Raw genomic sequence first — 15,701 nt, forward strand, 5'->3', positions numbered from 1 at the left:
TGTGTGATTGTGCATAAGTATGTGTGTGTGATCTTGTGTCCGTAAGGCCTGGTTATGGGGGAGGGAGAGAGACAGAGACAGGGATTCTGCAAGTGCGTTTTGGTTTGGGTTTGGTGTCTAGTTGACACAGAATATACGAAGCTAGTTTTTCCCCCACCTTTCCCGCCACGTCACCAAGTTTAGCCCTTTTACAAGTCGTACGAGTGCTCTCTGCTGATGCATTTTGCTGCGGGTACCAGAAAATGCTGAGTTCCGTGTATCTCCTGAGACTGGAAGGCGGTCACAGCAGGCGCCCTCCGTGAGAGGTGACGCCGGGCCACGTCTCGAGGTCAGCTAACGCGCCGTCTGAAGGGGCCGCATTTGCGCCGAGAAGCACGGAGCAGCAGGGAAATTTCAAGTCTTGCCAACTGTGGTTTGGCCCTTCTGGGATGCAAGGGAAAAAAAAAAATTACAGCCAGTCCCAGCCCCTCTGTTTCCTTTTCTCTGGGTCCAGCACTCTGGACTGCGGTCAACGCCAGCAGCTGGCGTCCTGGCCGAGTCTTAGTAGGTCAGGTTGGAGTCCTGGCCATCCTCACCCGGCCCTTCATCTGCACCCGCCGCACACCGGGGCCCGTCTGAATGGAGCCTCGAGAACCACAGCTCTGCCTGTTCTTCGCTTTGGGCAAGATCCGCCTTTGTTCCCCGCGAGACAACGGCGGTGCTCCTTGCCTTGGGTTGAGCGCTTGGCAACCTACAAAAAGCAGGGCGTACACGTCCGTGGTCGCAGCTTCCCACCGAACCCGCTGCATCCTTGTGGCACACACTCGTCCGACACACGCCCGACACCCTGGAATGAACACTGCGAGCTCCACACTGACGGGCACGTCCGTCGGGGCCGAGGGGGTCTGGGAGTTTGGCAGGGGCGTCCGGAGGGCCCGGGCAGCTCTTCCTTCCGTCAGCACGCAGGCCTCGTCCCCCGGGGCTCCTGCAGCGAGTCTGCTCCCTGCTCAGTCGGGGTAACGTGAGCCCTTAACTTCGGGGGAGCCCTCGGTGGGCTCCTCCCACGCATCAGGACCAGGCAGGGTGGTCGTGGGGTGACATCAGGCAGGGCGCGACCCCAGCCCTCAAGGGTACTTCAGTTTCGTGAGGAAGAACATGTTAGAATTGACCAAAGGTGCATTGCACACCTACTGCGTGCCTGCGTGCACACCTACTACGGTGGGTCCTCTCACCCTTGACCCCCACGTTTCTCTCCCGTTTGTGGTGAATCCCGTCGGCGGTCCCGTCAGAGCACATGCAGAACTCGCTGCTTCTCGCCCTGCCTTGAGCCGTCAGAGACTCCCGCATGCGTTCGTGGAAGACCTCCCCAGCTGATGGCCTGGCTTCCACCCTTGGGACTCTGCCTGTCCACGCAGCAGCCCAGGTGGTTCTCTTAACAGGTGAGTCAATGGTGAGATGCCTTTGCCCAAAACACGCAATGGCCACCAAACAGAAGAGAAGGAAAAGCCAAATCTCGTGGAAGGCCCGCCAGGCCTTACAGGGTCAAGGTCAGTGTTCCGGCTCTGAGTTCATTTCCTGTGTCGGCCACCACGCCCCCTCCAGACACCCTGTGTCCTTGCTGTCCTCAACATGCCCTTCACCGGGGAGCCCCCAGCTGGAACTTGCTTTCCTCTATGACACGTGGCTCCGCATCAGCTCCTCGAAGTTCGTGCTCACGCGTCACCTCCTCCAGGAAGCCTTCTCTGGCAGCTTTAGAAATTCCCGTCTCCCAAAAGAGACGAGATGAAAGAGAAGTTGCCGATCTTGTGTCACCGTGTTCCACCACAGCCCCAACCTGGATTATTTTGAACTAAATAGCAGACATATCTTTTCACCCAAAAATGTTTCAAAAGTTAAGACTTTTTGTTTCAAAAAATAACCCCAATGTGTTTATCACACCCAAACAATTTCTTCATGTTCTCCAATATCCAGCTGGTGTAGGAGTTTCCCTTGACGACCAATTGACCAATCCATGTTTTTAAGTTTGTCTCAATCAAAATTCAAGCAAGAATCTCTCTTAAGGTTTATTCTAAATCTATTCTCTCTCCCTCTCGTGCTTCTCTCTCTCCCCCTGGTCTCCTCCCTCCCTGCCTCTTTCTCAGTGTATTTGTTGAGGAAAGTGAGTGGCTTATCCTGGAGAATTCTACATATTCTAGATTTTGTTGACTACACGCTATCCTCTACATTTCCCACAAAGTGGTAATTAAATCTAGACATCTGATCCCATTTGAGTTCATAGTTTTAACAAGAAACGACCTAGGGGATGTTGTATAGTTCCGCCACTGGCCACACCGTGTCCGCCTGCCTTCCTTGGGGGAAAGGAGCAAACGCGAACAGCGCCGGCAGCGCGTGGCTCTGTCCCTTCGTTGGACGTGAACAGAGGCGGACACTCAGCTCCGGCCGTCCTTCCTCGTGTTCCGTCAGTGGGAGGAGATGGCGGCGAGTCCGGAGACAGCCCGGGCAGGGCTGGAGGGGTCACCCGGAGGCGGGCCTGGGGACAGCGCCGGGCAGTCCCAAGGTCTCGGGAGAAATGAGGGAACGGAGCAGCTGAAAGAGAACCTGAAGGAGAAGGTGCTGGACGGGAGGGGAGCGCCCTGGAGGACCCGCACGGAAGGAACGAACTCTCCTACAACTAGGGGGAGTCCGCAGCGCCGGACAGATGTCTCAAAGACATCGGATGAGACAAAGGACGGAAAAAGCATTTAGAAACAACAGCAAGAAACCACGCTCCTTACCACAGTTTCATTACCATCTGTGAGGAACCCAAAGGACATTCTCGTTTTTTTTTGGGGGGGGGCCTGACATGGCCCTTGCCACCTCCAAACAGACTTCCCCTGAGGGAGGCCGATTTACGAGGCTGGTGGGCAGGGCGGGGCATTTGGCCCAGAGGGTTGACCCTTCCAAGTGTAATGGGAAGTGGGCGCGGGCCCTGCCACGAGGGACCCACGACCTGCGTGCCACCAGTCCCCATTAGGAAGACAAGGGAACCACCTGAAAATCACCACATGGAGAACGCTGGGGCAGGGAAGCAGAACGACCCAAAGTGACCCGGTAAGATCCCAGATCAGAGACGCGTCGGCCAGAGAGACGAGAGCAAACCACCCAGCGAGTGGCTGGCAGAGCCAGGGAGGAGGCGGGGCGGCTCTGAAGAGGGCACCCGGCCAGCCCGGGCTCTGGGGTCCGGCCGCGGGCCTCTCGGCTCGGGCTCCAGGGTTGTCGGGGGGCCGCGGGGTGAAGCCCGGCAGTTTGAAAACTACCTGTTGAAAACTAGCCGTGCAGTAGGCGGGATCAAAAGTAATAAGGAAAGTCCCATTGACGAGCCAATAAATTTAAAACGACAATACGAAGCTTTTTTCACATAAAAGGGCCAGACACAAACATGGGTCCTGGTGCCCACTCTGCTTCTTGCCAAACGGATGAACTAAAGCAAATTACATTAAGACCCTGATGGTTGTTATTATTATTATTATATTATTATTTTGCATAAGACCTGTACAACAGAGCTGGCACTTTCCATCTCAGAGTTTGTGTTTGGAATAAGGAGATATATGTTTCAGACTATCAAAGAACCGCCGCCAAAATGCAAACTCTGACCCCGGAGTCTCTCAGGGTTTAAACAACCAGCCCCGAGGCCCCATAGCCGGGTCCTGCCCGGGCCGTGCGCAGGCTCCGAATACAGACCCATCACGCCACCTCCCTTCCTTGGACTCACCGTCAAGGGCACAACCTCCCACACTGCCCAGATCCTGGCAAATCTCTGGGGCCGTGGCAACATCGCTGCCAGCTGGGAAGCAAGCTGCAAAAAGAAGGAAAAAAAAAGAAAAGAAGAAGAAAGAAAGCACTTACAAGCCTCCAGCTCTAAGGAGAGAGACTCGTGGCCGGAGCGTCAGCAGGAACACAGGGAACTCGTTTATTCTTTCCTGTCTCACCTGCACGCTCCCCAGCTGGCAAACGGGTCCTTCAGAAATCTTAGACCAGAAAGGGACCATGAAAGGCTTTGATGAGTGTTCGTATTGTTTTTGGAAGCCATGGGCCAATCTGGAAATTATCCCCGCGGTATTTACCAAGAAGCAGGCACAGAGTCAGCCAGAGAAATTTCCAAAGTGGTGGAACCTGGTATGCCGAAGAGGTAAGACGTTTCCCCCAAAGCTCTCCGACTTTGCCAGAACTCTTGGAGCCGCCGGGCTCCTTGTATAGTAAGGACCCAAGGGATTAACATCTGGGGGTGGGAATTAAAGCCCAGCAAAATACAACCACAGATAGGGTTTTTCATCAAACTGTGTCTGAAAGCTAAGAAGGTTGACCGCTGAGTTCTCACAGCCAATGCACGGCCGAGAAGAGTGTGAACCCTGTTCCCGGCGTTTCCCAAGTTCGGGCTCCTACCAGGGTGACGGTCAATGTCATGTGTCAACTGGACTGGGCCACGGGGTGAAATCGCATTTCTGGGTGTGCCCCCGAGGGTGTCGCTAAGAGAGACGGACGTTTGCGTCGGTCCGTTGGGCAAAGCAGATCGCCCACCCCATTCTGCCCATCCCGCAGGTCTCTGAGCTGGGCGTCGGCCCTCAGACGCAGCCGGACGGGTCGGTGGGTGCAGGGGCGCAGAGAGGGGACTGCCTGAGAAAGTAACTACGGTACGATGTTAGTGACTGAAGCCAGGTGGTGGCATGTAAGTGTTCGCTGTAAATTTGTTTGAATTTTCTAGGTGTGTGAATATTTTCATGGTTGCATTTCTGTGTAACAGCAAACAAATAAAAATTTTAACAAGATCCCTTTTGGGGAAGCATTGAAAAATATCTAATACCTAGGAATGGATCAAACACAATATGTGCAATACCTCTCCAGAAAAAAAACAAATAAAAAGAACTACTATAAAGTGTTGCTGTTATAAATAAAGAAGAATGCACCGTATTCGTGGTCTGGAAGAGGCAATAGTGTGACCATCTCCACTCCCCACCGGTGGGTGCACAGAGGTGGGGACGGCAGGTGTGGGCGGCTGTGTTGATGTGGACAAGTTGACTCTAAACACTTTTTGGGGAACACCAAAGATCAGGAACAGATAAGACAATCTTGAAACAAAAACACAGCGGAGGACTCACGTGGCCAGTTGTCAAAACCTATGAGGAAGCTGCAGCCATGAAGACGATGGGTTGCGGAATCCGTGCAAAGACAGACAGGCCGGGCTACGGCAGGAGCAGAGCGCCCAGGGATGGCCCCGCACACATGCGGCCGCCAGGTTTCCCACGTACACGGGGCGGGGTCAGCAGGAAAATGTCTGATCTTGGCTCCTACCTCACACGGTGCATAAAAAGGTCAGTTCCTGATGGGCCGCGGCTAAATACGGAAGGTGAGACCATGCATCTTTCCAAAGAAAACAAAGTTGAACATCTTCGAGATCTCCTAGGGGCAAAGATTTCTTACACAGGACACAAAAAACACCCATCCTATAAAGGAGAAAAATAATAAAGTGGGCTACACTGATTTAAGAGAATCTATTCACGGGTATTAAGAAGTACAAATTGGTAGCTACAAAATAGTCTCACGGATGTAAAGTACAGCTTAGAAAACACTCACAGTGTACTAATTGTGCACGGTGCCAGCTGGGGACTGGAAATATCAGGGGACCACTTTGTAAGGTATGTGACTGTCTAACCACTATGCTGCACACCTGAAATTAATACAGAAAAATATTGAATGTAAACTATACTCGAAATGAACAATTTAAAAATCTACCCGTTAAGACACCATCGTGGGAATGGAAATGAAAGCTATGGAGAAAAGAAAGATGTTTGCATTACGTATTTCCTGCAGCTCGCGTGTACCCGCAATGTACAAAGCACCGTAGATCGATAAGGAAAAGACGGAAATGTGGTTTTTCGGGATGGGGGTAGATCTGGCCGGGCGCAGCAGCGCAAGAGTTGGCTGATTTCCCCTCCTCGTCCTCTGGGCTCCGGGAACGCGCCCACTCTTCCAGGCTGCGTGGCACGTTGTTAGGCCCCGTTGCAGTGGCATCGCTGCTGAAGCTCCTCTCGGTCTCCCACCAGCTTGGTTCGACAGCCCTCCACTCTCAGACGCCTCGAGGAGTTATATTTTTCTCGCCTGTCCCCTCGCCTGGGCTTTCTCTCTGCCTGTAAAGGGGCAGGGGTGGTAAAACAGCCAGCCGTGTGAACACCTGGACCCGCTGGATACAATGTGAGGGCCCTGGGGTGTGGAGGCCCCTCTGGGGTCTCCGGCTTTCCCAGCACCAAGGAGAGAGGCGATGACGAGGCAGTCACCTGATTTCATGGGGGTTCGGCTCAGCGCTGCCGTCGGCCGTGGGAACCGCCCGGGGTCCGCAGGAGAGGGGAGCCGCCCTCCTTGAAGAATTCCCTACAGCAAACCCCACTCCCCTGCCAGTCTCCTGGCTGGTATCTCTTGGGAGACCCTAAAATACGAGTCGTCCCCAGAGCAACAAACCTGATCCCCGACTCTGGGACCCAAGTGTTTCATCCCACGGCCACAGATGCGCTGGAGCTCCTGGCCACAGCTCGGTGCACGCAGCCCTGTGGGCCTGGGGCTTGCGCGAGCGGGGGGCCTGGACCAGGGGGTGTTCTGGACAAAGGAGATGCGTCTGGGCTGTTTGCCATCCTTGGGGGAGGCTGACCTTTCCAAGCAGAGCGATGCTACCCGCTGGCTGTAGCCACCGAGAGTTCAAGGTCTCCCCTCGGTGTTGCCCCGAGGTACCTGCCGAATATGCAGCTCTGTCCCGCGCCTCCTGCCGTCAGGGCCCTAATTCCTTACCCGGCCGGGCCGCTGTTCCCTGCATCCACTGCTGGTTAGAGTCCTGCTCCAAGCCCTCCCGCCTCCAGCCCCCCTCAATGACACCGCCGGCAAGGTCTTGCTGCTGCCCCAGAACCAAGGGACCTCTCCCCGTCATGCGAGTGGGAAGACTCAGTGCAAGTTGACCTTATGTGCTTTCGGCTGTTGGGCCCTTCTCTTGGGGTGCTGCCCACCCCAGCCTCACACCTTGACCTTCCTGCTCAGCCTGTCAGGCATTTCAGAGCCGTCGAGCAGAGCCGAAGCTCGCAGTGGTATCTGTCTTAGTTTGCTTTCAGCTGAAAATCGAGGAAGCCACTACTGCGGGCCTTGTCGATTATGGTGAAATACCCATACTATACGTGTGTGCATATCATAAAATTTGCCGTTTTATCTGTGTGCACACGTGGGCGGCAGTGGCACGGACGGCCCGCAGCGTGTGAAACCAGCACTGCTCCCCCTCTCCAAAACCGCTTCTCTGCCGCAAGCAGGAACTAGGAGTCGGTGATCCATCACTGGTTTTAAACGATGAGTGTTTTCGTTCTCCGCATTACCGACTTGGGATCAGGTGCATTCAGACACACTTCACCAAAGCCTTTCGGTATGTTGGAAGGCTCAGGGCCGAATGCTTCTCTCGGGAAGGGAGGAATCAGAACTCGGCGCAGGCCTGGCCCGGAGGCCTGCGCCGGCCCGGAGGCCCCCGGCTGTCTTCGGGAAGGTCGGCGTTCCTCCAGAGCCAGGCGGTCACTGTGGCCTCTGTTTCGCCACCGGTTCCCACGGACACAGTGGTTAGATTCCGTGCACTGGGACGGACGACGTGTCCAGGACAAACACCTCGTGGCATCTGAGCAATGCCACCCAGCCACTGACACACACACACACACACACACACACACACGCCCTGTCCCTGCTGCGGTCACATCCTCCCGGGTCAGAGGGCGCAGTGGAATGGAGACACAGCGGTGACGCTCGTGAGCAGAGGGCACTGGGACGCTGGGACACCCGCCTTGACCTTCAAAGTTGCGTTTGTTAGTGTTGGTGGTGCACCGCACAGCACGGTGGCGAGGACAGGAGCGGACCTGGAATTCAACAATCTCAGTTCAAAGGACAGCCACGCAGCTCCTGGGCCTTGGGACCCCCTAAGGCTCTTACTCACTAAGGCAGGTTCCCGGGTCTCCGTTCTCCAAGCTGTAAGATGCACATAAGTATCGTGACTGTGTCACGGCCCTCTCAGTGTCTGGCCCATACTTACAGCGGTTGTTAAAAATGGAAAGAATAAATGAAACACATCAATAAACAATGTTCAGTAAGTGTTTAGGTGTGCTTTTGAGACGCACAAGCGTGGCTAAAAAGACGAGAGGTTTCCATTAACGAGGCTGTTCCAAACGTCAGGTTTACAGACGATCAAAACTGTTTCTCTGAACAGCGCTCGGACGTCAGGTTTCTGCAGGGAGCAGGTTCGGCATTCTTGTCATAGTTTTTCCTTCCAGTTCCAAGATGCCGAGTTTCAGATAAGCACCTGAATTCCAAGCGACAGCCCAAGCGATACTGTCACGGTCACTCATCTATAACCTGGATTAGTTCGTGTGTGGGGGGGAGGGGGTTTCGGCATTCACTAGTCCCGTGGGGAGTCCGAAGAAAACTTCCAAGTTCATGAACGCCTGCACTTTGCACTGGTTGAGATCGCGCTCACCCCATTTCCATGGATTGCCACAGCCCAGGTGGCTGCACACCTGAACGTGTCCTTGGAATGTGCCGAGCCGCACACAGGTGCCAACTATTCCAGCTATGTGCTCGCAGCCCAGCGAACGCAGCTCCTCGCCAGCGAGAGCCCAAACAGGCCCCGGTCCCGTGCGGGGGACGGGAGCCAGGTGCTCTCGGTCGTCAGGTGCCATCCCGAGTCCCGCCGGGAATGCCCACCAGCGAGGGTCAGTCAGACTGAGGCCGGAAAACAAATGACTAGGTGACCCAGGAGAAGCCGCCGTGTACAGGGTATACGGCAGACACAGCGCTAATTGGATCTCTTCCTAACTAGGTCAGCGATGTCCCAAAGCCTACATATATCCAGTGCACATGACAAATTAGACCTCCATCTGGACCCCACACACAAGGGGAATGCAGGGGAAGCTGCCAACCTGCCCAGGTGAGCGTATCGTGGGCCCAGAAGGGCCGAGGTTCCAGGGACAGTTTGGAATCGGGAGAGACTGGGACTGACATTTGCAGCACCTTTCAACACCACCAAATCTGTCATAAGGAATGAAAGTATTTTAAGGTTATACATAGGCAGCATTTAATAACACTACATTCATAATTAATGCTCCTTTAACTGTTGTTCAATTAAATCAATGCTACTACCCAATATGCCAAACTAGTTCCATTTTTCTGTTGCAGAAAAAGAATATAACTGCTGCAGAGCTATAGCTTGCTATAGAAATTGAGTGTGGATTTTTCTATTGTGTCAAGAACTTTCATGTTTCGTAAATGCTATAATTATTATCTTAAGTTCTGCATCTTTTAATTTATTTTCATTTTAATTTTTGTGGATATTGAGGTCGATGCCAAAATTATGCTGTCATATAAGTACTACAATAATCATCCTTTTGCTTTTAAGTAAAGTCCTCAGCTTAAATTCCCAGAAGTAGAGCTCTGATCAGAAGGTGATTTTGTCTGTTGGTTATCTGTCCGTTACCTTTGCCGTGATGGGTGCTGCAGAACTCATGGGAAGAAGCGTTGTGCTAATTTGCACGACACGTGTTACAGGTGAGAGCAACACTCTCATCTCTAACACACCAGCTATTGCAGCATCCCACCGAGCATCAGAGACATCTCACTGGTCTTTTAAATACCATTTTATTTATAAATTACAATGCTGACCATCCTTCAAGGTTTGCCAATTAAAAATACGTTCCGCTGGGCAAATTTTCCATACTTAAATTCGGAGACCTTATTGGATCCTCGTTAGTTAGTAAGTAACAAACACGTTTTCCCATATAAGCTGAAAATATTTTCCAACTTATTTATTTTTACTTTGGGTCAATGATTTTGTTCATGTGTTTAATTAATTACCATTTGATATTCTGGTGATTTGCGAGCCAGCTGGGGATACCGCCCAGTTCCTGCACTCCCACGCGTGCAAGGTCCCTAAGAACTAGCGAGAATGAGTAACGTGGCAGCTAATTGAGGGCTATCGATGAAATGAAATTGGGACGGTATCGGGCTGACGAAGGACAAATCCACACTCTCTCCTAAGAAAGAACAGTACTACGAGGAAGTCGCGGCGGAGGGGGCCTGGCGGCGCCCTGTGGCAGTGCACCCCTGCAGCACGGCGGGGGCCGGGGGGGGGGAGGGAAAGCCACATGCCCACCAGCTGGTTCTGAAAGAACGGGGGGAAGGAGGCCCTACAAACAGTCCTCGCTTAGCCAGTGCACCGGGGCACTGCCTCCTGGGGTCGCGGCAGTTCCTTCTCCATGATGGGCACTGGCTTGTGCCTCAGTCGGAGCTATTACAAAGAACGCTGCCACAAATACTTTGCCTGTGCCTTTGGGAGCATGTAAGCATGCCTTTCTGTCGGGTCTAAATCTAGTCTGTAAATTACTGGTTTGCAGCGAATGCCTTTTGTAACTTTAATAGATGGTTCCCACATCTGATGACCGAACCTCTTTGATTTCTTCTACCAGCAGTGCGCAACAGCAGCTCCCTAGTTCATGTATTCTCTTAGTTAGCGTTTGTTCAGTTCAGTTGCACCCCAGACAGAAAGGATTTCAGAGTTCTAACCCTTGCAATAATTGACTATGATTTTACCAGTATTCTCAGAAAATTGGGGCCCCGATACCCTATCTCGGGTGACCGGACCTGTGTTGAACACAGAGAACAGAGTCAGTGAGAAAACCCAAAGATTATTCTGGAAGTTCTTTCATTTCTTCTTGCCATGACATTTAACAGTAATTGCAACCGTTAAAGTCTGGCAGACCCTATACACTTAACGAAAATAGCTATATTCTTACAACCAAAATTACTAGACTACAGTGATTCTTGTATTTCAGCAAGTTACCCAGTGAGGATGGATTACTTATGGTTTATTTATTTGAGTCGTGTATGGGCAATTCAGGACATGGTGGAAATGGCAAAGGAGTTCTTCATGGGCCCCGCAGTCCGGGTTGTCAGAGTCCGTCTTGGTTAGTTCTCCCAGCTGACTGCAGCCTCGGTCATTTTCTGTGACTCCTGCCCAGTACGGGACATTATTTACTCGTTCAATAATTCAGTAAGGGTTACCCAACGCTGGGTCAACACTCCACCTGCAATGCCACAGGAGAGCAAGGTGAAGGTGAGGTCAAGGGTGCTTTCTATCCAAGAAGAACATACTGGGCATTCTACTCTAGTCGCCTACCTCAGACCCTTCAGAAACACCCAAAACAAGATTCAACAAAAGATGAGTCAGAGCAACTCCCAAACCTGCCGAGTCTACACAGCTGGACCCACACGTGGTGGGACGGGACCCAGGACTCCGCCCAAAGCCCCGGTCGGGAGACAGAGGCATCCACCACGGCGCCGTGGTAACAGGCGCCAGGTGCAGCGAGGCCATGGGGACAGGAGAATGTCCCCATGAAGACCATTCCAACACCACGGAATGTGGGGGGGGAGACACTGTATCAACAACCAGCCTTTTCCACTGGCTCCAGCGGAGAGCCTGCCGGAGGGCAAATGGATCGTTGCTTATTAAGCACAGAACAGAAACAGATAACAGAAAATACTGATGGTACAGCAAAGCTTCTCAGAAATAAAGAAATGTTTACCTGTGCAGTCTGGCTCAGGATAAACATGTTCAAGAAAATGCACAGCAAGACACAGCCAGTGAAACTGGTGTACTTTGAGGGTAAGGAATCGTGGGAGGACCCAGGCACACAAGAGGGCTTACAGTTTGAGGGGAGGGCCGGATTATCTGCAATAACCAGAAACGCCAAGAGACAATGGGCCGGTGCCACCAGACCGTGACACACTCAAGTGGCCTCTGTATATCCTTCAGGTATAAAGGCCAAAATATTCTCGACCATGGAAGAGTCTAGAGGCCATTATACCCGTAAGATTTTTTAAAGAAGATCCTTGAACACAAGGCACACAACAGAAGTGCTTAATAAAATCCATTCGCCAATCTAAATATCTACCACATGCATTGGTGCTGAGTATCCAATCTACTTAAGTATATATAATTACAGGAAGAAATGATTGTAGAAAACGGTGATTGTAAGAAAAGACAGGAGGGCCATCGACACAGACGTATAGGAAGCAGATACAGAATGCCCAATGCTTGCGAGGATGACAAGAAATGGGACCACTCGGGCACCGTGAGTGAGAGTCAAAATGGCCCAGCCAGTCCAGAGAATGGCGGGTTCTCCCTCGAGTAAGCATGTGCTCACCGCACCACCCGGCCGTGGCATGCTTGGGTATTGACCCCAGAGAGATGGAGAGCTGTGTTCCCTGAGACACCTGGGTGCGAATGCAAGCAGCGGGTTCATTTGCGGCCACCCCAAGCTACAAAGAATACAAGCGCCTTTCCCCGGGGGAGGGGTCGGACAAGCCGGGGGTACATCGGAACCACGGAATGGGATTCAGCGATGGAACGGAGGCGGCTCAGGATCCACGCAGCTGCTGGGATGGGGGTCAAGGGGGTCGTGCGGAGTGAAGAAGCCAGTATCAGACGTTTGCATAATGGGTGGACTCCTGCACGTAATAGGCTCGAGATGACAAAAACTACAAGGACGGAGAACAGATTCTTGGCACGCACGAGGTGTGAGGGGTACGTGTTGGAACTGTTCTGTATCTTGACGGCGGGCGCGGTCACGCCAATGCACACCTGTGATCAGATTCCACAGCACTGAGCGCACACACACACACACATTCAAGTGCAAATGAAACTGGTGAAATCTGAAGTAGATGCAGGAGTCGCCTGCCCACCGATTCCCTGGTTGCGACATTGTGTGTCTGCAAGATGTTATCTTGGACCGAAGCAGGGTGAAGGGTAGACAAGTTCTCCCTGTATCACCTGCTACATTCTTTGTAGACGTGAATCTATGATGATCTCAGAATAAAAATTTTATTTAGTTTAAATAATACTGTAAACAAGAAAAATTGGGGATTGTAGAAGAATAAATAGCTAAATCCTAATGCTGAAACATTGGGCCAACCCAAATAATCAGTTTGCTCTTTAAAAGTTTTCCCAATCTTTTTTAAAAATTTAAAGAGATTATTTACAATTTTAATTAAACAATAAATTTCAGTTCTTTTAATTTTACTTTATTTTTTTACATTCTAATAAAATTAAATGCAGTGCAATTTATTTTGAGACAGCATATGTAAGTAGATTCTATTCTTCTAAAATGATTTCTGCCATTTTCCTATATATCTGCAGCTATATGTTAAGAAATATTTAGAAAAATATACACCCCCTCGCCAAGAACGGCTTCTTCTCAATAATGAAATTGGAGGAACATTTTTTAACTTTCTTATTCTTATACTTATGTGATATTTTAATTGCGGATATGTGTCATTTTTAATCTTCAGCAACATCCAAAACACAAAACAGAGACTTCGTAAAAGAGCCGTGCGGGACCCTGCGGAGGTCACAGAGTGGCGGGAGGGCAGGCCGTCGAGGGACTTCGGCGGAGGACCAGGGTCCCCCGACAAGAGGAGGAAGGAGCTGACGCTTCCCGAGACCCGGACGGAGTGAGGTAGCCCAGGGCCGATGCAGCACATACAGTACTGTTTTAAAAAACATGCATTTCTCAGTAATTGTACAAGTTCCACCTGGGAAAAGCATGCCATGGTGAAAACGGTTTCAGATCAGACTTTTCAGGATAAAACCCACTCTGGTTCGTTCTGATAACTCCCTGGCGTGACGCTGTGAAAGGCGAAAAACCTTACGTGACATAGTATGGACTTGGCGACCAAGAGGGCATTCATTTTAAGGGAGAATGTTTTTAATAAATAAAGTCTTGCTTGGTTCATTTTTCGTTATTCCAACAATCACTTTCTTGATGGACATCTTTGTTAAAGATGCTGTTGGAGTCAAACACTGCAGGGCACTAGTAACCTACTTTTTCATTTATATATAAGAGTGTTGAGATGATTCATTTCTATGGTTAGTTGGACATTTTCCCAATCACGAAGAAGCAGATATTAATGTGCTATCTTATCTTCATCTCTGCACAAACAACTCGCATGTTTTCAGTCTGGAGCTGGTGCCCCACCAACAACTCACATTAGCAGGGATACACCGTCGATATCTTTCGCTGAATCTATGTCTAATATTTGCACAGTTGACTGCGCCTGTCACCATCGATTTACATGGCTTCATTGAGTGATAACATAATTGGCCGTCATGAAGTCATGGAGCTGGCATTCGCCAGCCCGGTCTTGCCCACAACCCTAGCTACCCTGACATGTGGTCCCGCGGTTCCCGCTGAAGCCCCTCCCGCTGCAGGAGGCGCGCCACCCGCCAGGTGGTCTATCTCCACGACCGCCACATTCTTCCCCGTCTAAACAGATGGCTGGGGAGTGATCTTGCTGTTCTAGAGTCCTACCGGGGTAAGGTTTATGCTAATCACTTTTTGTGTTCAAACAGCGTATAGGTTGCAAATGACAGAGTCTATCTCGATCACGTGTAAGGAGAGGAAGTCCTCGGGGCTCTTTGGGGAGACGCTGAAACGCACAACAGAACCCGGGAAATACCGCCGCCGCCAATAAGCACAGAGCGTCCCTTGGGACTTTTGCTGCTCCGTGGACCTCGCGCCAAGATCTGGGACCCACCCACGTGCCCATCAGCAGATGAGTAGATAAAAAAGCTGCGGCACATTTGCACAGTGGAATAGTACACAGCAATAAAAAAGGAATTCTTACCTTTAGGGACAGCATGGATGGACCTGGAGACTATTACGTGAAATGCAATAAGCCAGTGAGTGAAAGACAAATACCATATGCTCTCACTTATATATGTGGAATCTAATGAACAAAGTAAACTAATGAACAAAGTAGAATGAGAGGCATGGACACGTGGAACAGACAACAGACAGCCATCAGAGGGGAGTGGGGGAGGGACTGGTCAAAAGAAGCTGAAGAGATCAAAGAACATGTATGTACAACCCGTGGACACGGACAATGGTGTGGGGATTGCCAGAGGGAGGGGGAAGCTGGGTGGAGTGGGGCAAGGGGGGGAAATTGGGACAACTGTACCAGCATGAACAAGAACATATAAATTAAAAACAGAATAACCCACAAGGGGAATAAAAAACACATTAGGCATTTACGGGCCTTGCTCTCAGCAGCGCGGCCATCAACCCCTGACTGCGCACCTCTCCCTGCCTGAGCTCTTGTGAAACGGAGGACTCAGGAGGCCCTCAGCCCGCCAGCAGCTGGTAGATGCACAGCGAGTCCCCGGTGAGAAGTGCCAGTTCTGGGGCAAGAGAGGAGGGAGGAACACATCCGTATATTTCCACCAGATTACCCGTTGGGATGGATACCTTTCACCTTGCTAATTCAGAGACTTTCCCCTTTTTCACCGCTGCCTGGCCGGTTGTTGGCTCGCCCGGCGGCTGCCTGTGAGCGGCTCGTCGCGGGCAGCGCCTGCATTATTAGCTCCACGGCGCTTCCCAGGCGTCTGGCCTGACGCACCGCACATGGGGGCACTTAATGCCATTTTTTATGACAATGAAATACGGTTTGAGCCACTTTCACAAGTTAATAACACAAGCCATGCATGATGGCGCAAGTGCCCACACACCACATAAAAGAAATCCCATCTTGAAGGTCGTGGGCGATGATGTTTGCGGGGGACGTAACTCAGACCGCGCACCCCGTGGCCGAGACCGGTCCATGAGAACCTCAGGCTGTCTTTCCTG

Source organism: Phyllostomus hastatus, unplaced genomic scaffold, assembly GCF_019186645.2.
Source record: "Phyllostomus hastatus isolate PE091 unplaced genomic scaffold, TTU_PhHast_1.1 phas_scaffold_78, whole genome shotgun sequence".
NCBI lineage: Eukaryota > Metazoa > Chordata > Mammalia > Chiroptera > Phyllostomidae > Phyllostomus > Phyllostomus hastatus.